The sequence below is a fragment of the Microplitis demolitor genome, chromosome 6 (genome assembly GCF_026212275.2).
Source record: "Microplitis demolitor isolate Queensland-Clemson2020A chromosome 6, iyMicDemo2.1a, whole genome shotgun sequence".
NCBI classification, from domain to species: Eukaryota; Metazoa; Arthropoda; class Insecta; order Hymenoptera; family Braconidae; genus Microplitis; species Microplitis demolitor.
The window spans coordinates 21861825-21871653 of record NC_068550.1 but is presented as its reverse complement, the minus strand read 5'-3'; positions in this window follow the sequence as shown (position 1 = coordinate 21871653).

Sequence of the window (9829 nt, the reverse complement as noted above, 5' to 3'; positions counted from 1 at the left end):
TACCAGAGGAAAAAAAAGAATAAAAAAAAAAAAATAAAATATAACAAACTCGGGTACAGAGACGACTTTGGCCATCAGTTGACAAGCGGCTGTCAAAAATCGTTGTCGCTGATCGGTTGATTTTACTGCATCTAAAAAAAAAAATAAAAACCCTCTTACACTTTTTTTTATTCTAATAAAATCCAACTCTGACTTGTCATTGTTCGGGGACAATAAAAATCCACAAGTACTTGAATAAAAAAGGGCGAAAAAAAATATTTTAAGTCATTTTTTTACTAACGGATTATTTAACCCGATATTAAATTTATGCTAATCCGCCGTAAAGCCGGTAAAAATATTCATTAGTCGTTTTTAAAATTTTTTAATATTAAAATAATATTGGCAATGTGTAAAATTGAATCGATTTACAAAACAGAAGATAATACCACTAATTAATAAATAATTTATGACAAAGTATTCTAAAGCTGATAACTCAATTTGATTATTATAATTGAGGTATTCAAGCTTATATTTATATATGTTTATATCACACGACATATCCAATAATTTATGTCACAATTATGACTATTAACAATTGAGCTGTTCACAGAGTCAATGTTAGTTTTAGTTTAATTATATTTTTTTACGATTTCCATTGTTCTATTTAAATGTATGTAACGGAACCTCGGTTGGAAAGGGAAACCATTATGAAGAGAAAAATTTTATTTGTTAAAAGAAGCTTGGTTACGCTTTGGAGAATAGGATCGCGTGTTAATCGGCCCGACAATGTGGTAAATTAAAAATTTTTAATAAGAAAAATTATTTTTTCAATTTTATTGGTACCTAGTGAATCTGAGTGTGAGTTGAAATGGCTCACTATTGTAAACAAAAATTTGGGATATTTAATTGACCTCATTATTACTATTATTTTTTATTTTGAAAATTAAATTGTTTTATTTTGCTACAGCGATTGGCCCGTAACTTTGCTTATGTTGAAAATAACTTCATACAATATGAACGTTTTTTGTTCATTATAATGTCCTGTAGTAGGAAAAGCCATAAAAAGTCCTGAGATTAATTTATTGTTTGAGTAATCGACGTCGGGCAGATACGGGGAGATGCAGGCAGATGACACTGTCTATGCAGTATTATCAGAAGTGGCCCGTAACTTTGCTCCTGTTGGGAATAACTTATCACAATACAAACGTTTTTTGTTCATTATGATGCCCTCTAGTAGGAAAAGCCATAAAAAGTCTTGAGAAAAATATTTTTTCTGACTTATGACCCATATGAGGATAAATTAGGATGGATGAGGATAAATGAGGATGACACTGTCTATGAATTTTTATAAAGACTAGCTTGTAAAATGGACTTCATTAATAGATATTAAATTTAGTATAAAAAGAAAAATAATAATAAATGAGTAAAAGAGTAGCAGCAGTATTTGAATATAAAAGAAAATAAATATGAACAAGGGTATGTTTATTATGCAGTTACAAAATATATTTGCATGTCAAAGACTGTTGCGATGCCTAAAGGGTTGATGCAGCTCGGCCAACTAAAGTGGATAACATGCAACGTCACATCTTAGATTACATCGTATATTTATATTTTTCCTCCACTTTTTATTCTATTCTTTAGAAAATCTCCATAATTTACCCGTCTACTCTACTTCATTTTTGAGTAAAGTATATAAATCAAATTGACCGGAGACATAATTGAAGTGGCAGTATTCAAAACGAAAGACGATTTATTTGTTAATTAAGGGATTGTTTAAGCATACGGTAGTATCTTCTGTAATTCGTCACTAAACGACATATTTTATGAGACGAATAATAATCAACTGTTCTTTGTTCTAATTGTGTAATGAAGTATGTGAGAAGAAATTTAATTTTCACGTTCATCCGAGTCAAAAGCAAATGCGAATACTCACGTCTATACTATCATTAAATGCAATTAGACTTTAATGAACACGAGTTATATTCATATTCATTATAATTGCATAAGCTCAAAATATTTTGTTTGCTTGCTATATTTAAATTAATATAAATATTTAAATAATATAATTTTTTTAATTTTTATATTTATATAAAAACATGAATGTCAAAAAAAGTAAAAATTGAAATCTGACTAAATTTTCATAATTTATTAATTTTTATTTTTTGACAATAATTTAGAAAGTACTCGAATCCAAGACGTGGACATTCATCTAAAAATGATAAGAAATGATTCCTGAGATCTTTAAACTTCGATAGCTGATAAAAACTCAAGATCTGAATTTCCATATAAATAAGTTGTGAATAAAGTTCTTAAATATTAAAATATCTGGTATTGGTTGAGTAAGAAGATTTTTAGGGATTTAAATAAAAAAGGATAACTACTCAAGGTTAAAGCATTCAAGTTATATTCAGGGGCTTGCAGTGAAAATAAAAAAAAATTGGGTGAATAAAGCTCTAGCTCTAGATTTAGCTCCCGAGCATACAGTAAAAAAAATGTTTGAATGTTAGCTACGAGGTTCGCAGGAAATAAAAATAATTTTTGGATGTCGTAGCTTCCTATAAAGCTTTGTTCCGGCCTATTTTTTCCGTTTTATCAATATTGGCTTACACGCGATAATATCTGCGGTATACATTTCGCGGGTTGACTAATGCGTGATAGAGATCATGAGTTTTAAAATGTAATTTGTTTATCAAACAATTTAACGTCAATATATCCAAAGTAATATTGATAGTGTCGCAAGCATTATTATTATGATTACTATCTGGATTATTGTTGTGTATGAGGCTCAGTCATTAGTGTGTGTCCCAAGTGCGTCGTTGAGCGACGGTGAAATTTCTATTGGTCCTATATATAATCTGGTGAATATAACCAAGTTCGTTGCTGAGTACCCAAGTGGATAATTGTCCCGCGTTCGACGCATCCGAGCCACTGCATCAATATACCCTTCAATGTGTGTTCATCCCGCGTGTTTCGTATCAATGGCTCAATTATCCACTATTTAATTAAATTCATTTACCTTCATCATAATATTTATTTTAAATGATCATACATATATACATTCACTTTACACACTAGTGTAAATAATTTCATTCACATAAAACGATTATTCGGAATGTTAACCATCAAAAATCTCCAACCATTCACTCTAATAATTTTACTCTCCAATGGGCATGTCCGAAATAAAGAGACCCTGGTTTGATGAAAAAATTTTTTGTTTTTTATCTCTGTTCATCTTCTGAAAAGATTGGTATATCTCTTATATAACAACTCTCATATATGTACAGGTATTTTTTTTATAAAATGTATAGAAAGTGCGAGCCGCAGAAAATTTCATAGCGAATGAACTGAAAAGCGGAGGAAGGCTGTGGCTGTAGTGTCTGAACTTTGCGATATAAAAGTATATATATGTATGTGTATATATATATGCTTGAGGTTACGCTTTTACAGACTACAAACACCAGAGATACTAAAGTACCTTGTATTCTGGTAGTTGATACACAGAGAGACCGTTTGCGTGCTGGTAGATGGAGTAGCATTGAATCACTCAAGCTCAAAGTCTTCTTACCGGCAAGCAAACGATGCGCAGAATTAAGCGGATATTATGTACGATACGATACGGTGATGACATAGGTGTGTTCACGTGTTGACTATTCACACGGAACACGGGTAGGAAACCTATTAAATCGATCGATACCAGGATACCCTTTGTATTCAGCAATTATAAACTTTACCGATACTTTTCATATTTTATATACTAATGTATATGAATATGAATATTTTTCGGCATTTGTGGTCTTGGGAAATGGAACCGAGATTCATTTTAGCCGCGAAAATGAGTTACAGTTATTACTACAGTTGGTGGGGACGTGAGTGAGAGTCGCGGGAGCCGAAGTTTCGATCGGCGCTGAAAGAATCTGCGGCACGGCGACAAGAGCCGTTTAATTCATTGATTATCGTGCGGGGAAAGGAAAACCTGCGACGAAACTTTGAGCAAACTTTCTAAATGAAGGAACTACTCGGACTGACGTGAAATCATTTTATTAAAAGGTAACCCAGCAACTCCTCCTCGCTATGCATTGGTTTGGCGCCAGCTCGATTAATAATCCGTTGAGTTAATTTCATCTGAAATGTGAATTCTTACCTTAAATTCATTTCAACAAATTTTTTTTCTTTTTGTCACTTGATCTTTCTTTAAGAACAAATTTATTGTTATTGTTATTATTATTATAAAAGCGACATAGAATTATTGATAAATAATAAATTCAATGTCAATAATTAAGAATTTCAAATTTTGGGCGCCAAAATAACACAGATACATCTGCAGATTGATGTTAAATTTGGTGCCTGGAATTCAGAAACTGAATAAATATTGGGAATAGCAGAGACAGAATAAAGAAATAATTGCCCTGGGATACAATATTCATGAGAAATTATTGGCAAAAGGTCTAAATACGTCCATGTCATCATGAAATGATGTGAAACGCAATAGGTTAGCTCTGATGGTATTTAGTTTGGTAAATTTTCGATAGACTGTCCAGCGAGGCAAAGCCAATAACGTCGTCCTTATTAATTACTCGAGGTAAAGCAGCAAGAGCCGCACTGGCACTAGCAGACCCGGTACCAGAAGCAACATCCCACGATGTGAGAGTTTCCAGCCAACTCTATACTACTTGGTACTACTGCCTCTGGGCTAACTAGATGCTGTAACCAGATACTAGAAAAGCTACTCCGTTGAATCTCGTTATATCTACCAGCTTGTCACGCATCACGTGGGCTTAACTTTAGATTGATCGTCCATGATAAGTCTCCTGTTTACGGCAAAGCTGCTGGTTCCGTTTTTTCACCATCAGTATTTCGATTACCAGCCCCGCTAATTCTTGAAAGGTTCCTAAATCTTATGGGAGCCCTGTAAAAATCTTATAAATTTCCTGTAAGGATCATGATGATCCACGTGGAAATTTTTCTGACAAGAATTAGCAGGAGGGTATGGATAATTGTGTTATGATTTTATGCAGACCTCGAATGGAGAAATAATAGTCAAATACTGAGGGTGGAAAAATTTTTTGTGTGTTTAGGGGGAGATTAGAGCGTTACGGCAATTAATGTGTGCAAACTTAAAAGATACTCAACAAAGTTAAATATATGTGATTTAAAATTTGTCGGTGAATTTAGTTAACTGTGGACAAATAATATTTCCAAGTAAATATGGCTGAATCGTTAAATTATTAGCTTAGATTTATGACATTTGCCGTCGGTGAATTATATTTCAATGTTTCTTTAAGCGTTGACATGTGCGTTATATATGACAGTAAATAAATATACATTTGTATGTAAATTTGAGGATGTGCAGTTTAATAGAATTTGTGTATATATATATATATATATATATATATATATATATATATATATATATATATATATATATATAGTAAGAAGTTCTCAGGTCTGTTGAGCTACATGTCATCATAACTTTTGTGATACTTTTAGATTTTATATGAATGTTTAAAGATAGAATTGTGAATTATTTGAAAGTTGTGATGATGATCTAAAAATTATTGAACTACTTTTTTTGCCGATAAAGTTTGGATGTAAAATTATTCTCATGTTGGAAAGATTCGACTGGACGGCGAAGAAAAAATTAGCAAAAAATATAAAAGTAAAAAGGGATAAAATTTTAGGTGGAAGAAAAGTTAATAGAAGTCACAAGTGTAGGATAGCAGGCGGGTGGTGCTGTGAAAGACTTGGAGAAGAAACTACTCGAGCAGATGTTACTGACGATATTCAAATAGTTTTGGGGAACCAGGGGTATTGAAAATGGAAATAACGTCCAGCGATTCGAGCGAACTGAATGGGTCTTGAAATATAAACCCGCGGGAGAGCATAAACTCGCTATTTGGTGAATGGTCGTGTCTGGAGAGCTCAAGAGCCAGAGGTCAAAGCAAACCACGCTGCCAATTAATTTACTCGATAACAAGATGTTATTTTCAATAGAACGATATTTTACTTTTTTTCCGAATATATATCTTGGGTCAAATTTTACACCAGTGGAGATTATGTTCAGTGTCGATTTTAATTTAAACGTCAATTTTCAGATAACATGACCAGTTTTACAATATCAGTACATAAAATGAATTATTGAATGAATAATGTGATTTCATTAATTCAGTAAATTCAAAATATAACCTCGCCTTTTTGGCTAATAAAATAAAAATTTTTATTTGAAATTAATTTTTTAATTAAATAGAAATAGCTCTTACAAAGTTTTACAATAATGTATACAATAAGTAATAAATGGCATTAGCATTGCAAATTAACGGTGAATAATTTTCGATTAATCTGATTGTGAAACAAATGTATTTATATGAGTTATGAATAAGTAACAGAAATTAAAATAGCAAGGAAGTTATGATTGAAATAAACGACTCTTAATTAATAATCCGTATGTGGAATAATATATCGTGGATTAATGGTCGCAAATAGCCTCGAAGAGCTCGATGATGTGATAGTAATGGTGATGACGAGGGTGTGTATAGATGGACGTTGGGCATAACTACCCGTGGGGAACCACCGGATCAGAGACTGCGATTTCATCAAGAACACATTTGCAATGACGTAGAGAAATGGACTGATGAGTGCCTTAGGCGTGATGTATGCACAGCCATACACTTGGGATTATCTGGAATATCTCTGGAGCGTGTGTTCAGCATGTACTTGCATAACTTAAATCTGAGTTTATTCCTTCGAGTTGCGATATTTGAATAGCTTTGTAGTGAAGAACTTCAACTTAACACGCTGCTTTGTACGAATCAATCATCATCATCATCATCATCATCATCATTCATATTCATTCCATTGATTTTAATTTTCACTCAAAAGTTGTGACCTGTAATTAGCAATTCGCGTCTTTGTATTCAGCGAATTTAAACGCCGAATAACTGGAATCCAGTTGTCTGGGTAACTGTAAGCTTCGGTGGCATAAAATGTCTAAATAGCGAACGAGGTGACCGACAAACGAACCGAACTCTAAGAAAGTCCAAAATGGTAATGGCTTTTAGCTCGCGCTTTATAAAACCTCCAGCGTCATAACCACTTTTAAAAAGTACTGCTCAACATCTTTTTCTTCTTCTTCTTCTTCTTCATTTTCTTCATCTTCTTCAATTCTCAGTAGGTTCCTTATTCCGTCACAGTGTCTGCTAGCAAGTTTTAAAAAGTAAGAAATGGAAAATTTTTAAAAATAAAAGCCTCTGAAAGCTTGAGATAAAAAACGAAAAAGTTGTGAGTAAAAATCTGGGTTACTTAGATATTTTTTTTATCCAGTATAACTCACTATAAAAAATATTTATGTTGATGCTGATGAAAAGATGTTTTAATGTATTTATTAATTGGGATATTTATGTAATTTTATTTTACTACCGACTTTGAAGAAGTACTATGATGAATAAATGAGTTAATGAAAAATGTTTAACAAAAATAAACAAGTTTATGAGAAAAGTTTTTTTATTAGTGAGTAATAGGGACACATGCTGACATCTAATTTCAACAAAAACTCACTTTTCTTATTTTACTCCTTCATGTTTTTCTTCTGGTTTAACGTCCAATATTTACGTTGCAATTCGCGTTCTGACATCACGTGATACGTATCACGAGCATTTACCAGCGCAAGAAATATGATAGTTATTCTACCAGTCTGAAAACTTTTTTTTCTGTATCTTAAAAGACGTAGTTGCTGAATGACCACCAGCAAATATATAAATTAACAAATCATGACAATAAAATAACAAAAAAAATGAAAACTTTTATCTTTTCAGCGGGAAAATTTTTTCCATGTTTCAAATTCTTTAACCCGTAGGACTTTAATATGAAATATATGTACAGTTATAAAACAATGTTATGCTATATATTCACGAGTCATCGAGCCGAAGTCAAAATTTCTCGCAAAGATAATGGCACTTAGCCAAAACAATCGCCGGTCGGTAAATTTCCAGTCAACAAACATTGGAGTCTAGCCAGCAGATGCTACTACCAGCCCATAACCTAGAGTTTCCTGAGTATTTTATCATCTAACCTAGTGACACTATCGAAATCCGCGGGATCAAGAAGTTACTCGATAGTGAACTCACTGATCAAGACACGTCAGTTCAATATTATTGATAATCTCCTGCGGTTTCGATCAGTCATGATAAAAATTTACCACCGAATTATAAATTCATCAAATTTACTTGATCTCGGCTGATTATTTCTCACTGTACCTGTGCTAGAAATTTGTCGGATAAATCAACCAGAAAATATACCCAATGATTGAGGTGTAAGAAAATTATAATTCAACCGTAAAACAGATCTCGAGGTATTTCAGTGTCAGCTGGAAAATGGGGGAAGAGAAGAGAAGAAAGAATTGGATATAAAAAAGTAACTCTGTATTACTGAGAAGCTGTAAATTTTGGTCGTCTCAGTCGCAACTGAGAAATCGAAAACTATTTCGCCACGCCCCATAGATTACATTGCGAATACGGACTACATGAGCCGACCAGAAAAAAAAAGAAAAAAAAGTTACTGGAGCGATGGAAAAGACGGAAAACTCGAGAAGAGAAACTCTGTAGCTGAGAAAAAAAAAATTTGTTTGAAATTATCGTGGGATCGCTGTAGATTTACTTTTTGTCTGCATTGATGGATTATTTTGTTCACCAATTCGTTATAAATTCCGGAATTTGATAAATAGTTGGATGATTTATTGAATTTTTTTCTTTTTTAAATTCGGAAAATAGTTTGAATTTTGTATTGTGTTTGTTTGTTGTATCAAAAAATTATTAGGAAGGACGTCCAAGAGCGTAAAATTACAGTCATTTTGAAAGGTAGTTTATTTATTTTCATTTTCATTTTGTTTCGGTGAAAAATAATAGAAGAAGAATACATATAAAAATGAGAGAGAATAAAAAAAATAGTAAGATATGTCCGGTAGGTAGAGCGATACTCGGGAGCATTTACGGTGGCGGAATTGCGGTTGTGGGTAACCCGGAAGAATTTTACCCGAGAATGGGGTCGTCAACCGGAAGCTTGCACGAGCGTGCGAAATACCCGAGTTATATACTCTGACGATGGTTTCTCTCCTAAAATGGACTAACATGTTGCACTTAAAAATCCACATCTCGGATGTTGCAATAAAATTTATTTTTTTTTTTATCTGGTCTTTTTATTCAAAAAAAAAATAATGTCCATGTACGTCCGGAAAAATTCAGGTCGGCTTTGAATGCCACCGGATCAAAAATCACGAAAAAGAGCCGAAAATATCAAATCTGGCTGAAATCATGCCTAATCATAGTGTTTTAGTAAAAAAGGCCAAAATTTCGCCGAAATTAGGATATTATTAATAAACAGACCTATTTTCAGTTTTTTTAGGTCTTTTTTCGGTCGAGAAAAAATTTTAACATTGTTTCGGTTTGAAATTTTTTTCCCGGGATAAAATAGGTTTTTTTTTTTTGTAAAGGGTCTATGTAAAGTGAAGTTTCTTGCACAATTTAAATACTGGGTATTAAATTTCTTACAATCAAGAGTAATAAATTTGTTCCTGGATAATATATGTAATTTCTGATTCAAAATTGACATAAGTTGAATAAATGATGTCTGTCAATATGGATTAATAAATAGCAGCAGTCTTCAAGTAATTCATACTTTCAAATTCAGAGATCGCAAATTCATATTCAACGTCTGAATATAAATAATATATACACCATTTCCATGAACCATGGATATAACATTGATGGAGTCACAAATAATTCAGCGATGCAATTCTAAAGTTTTATATATTTTCATATAAAAATATATACATATTTTGACGCATATAAATTTTTAATGT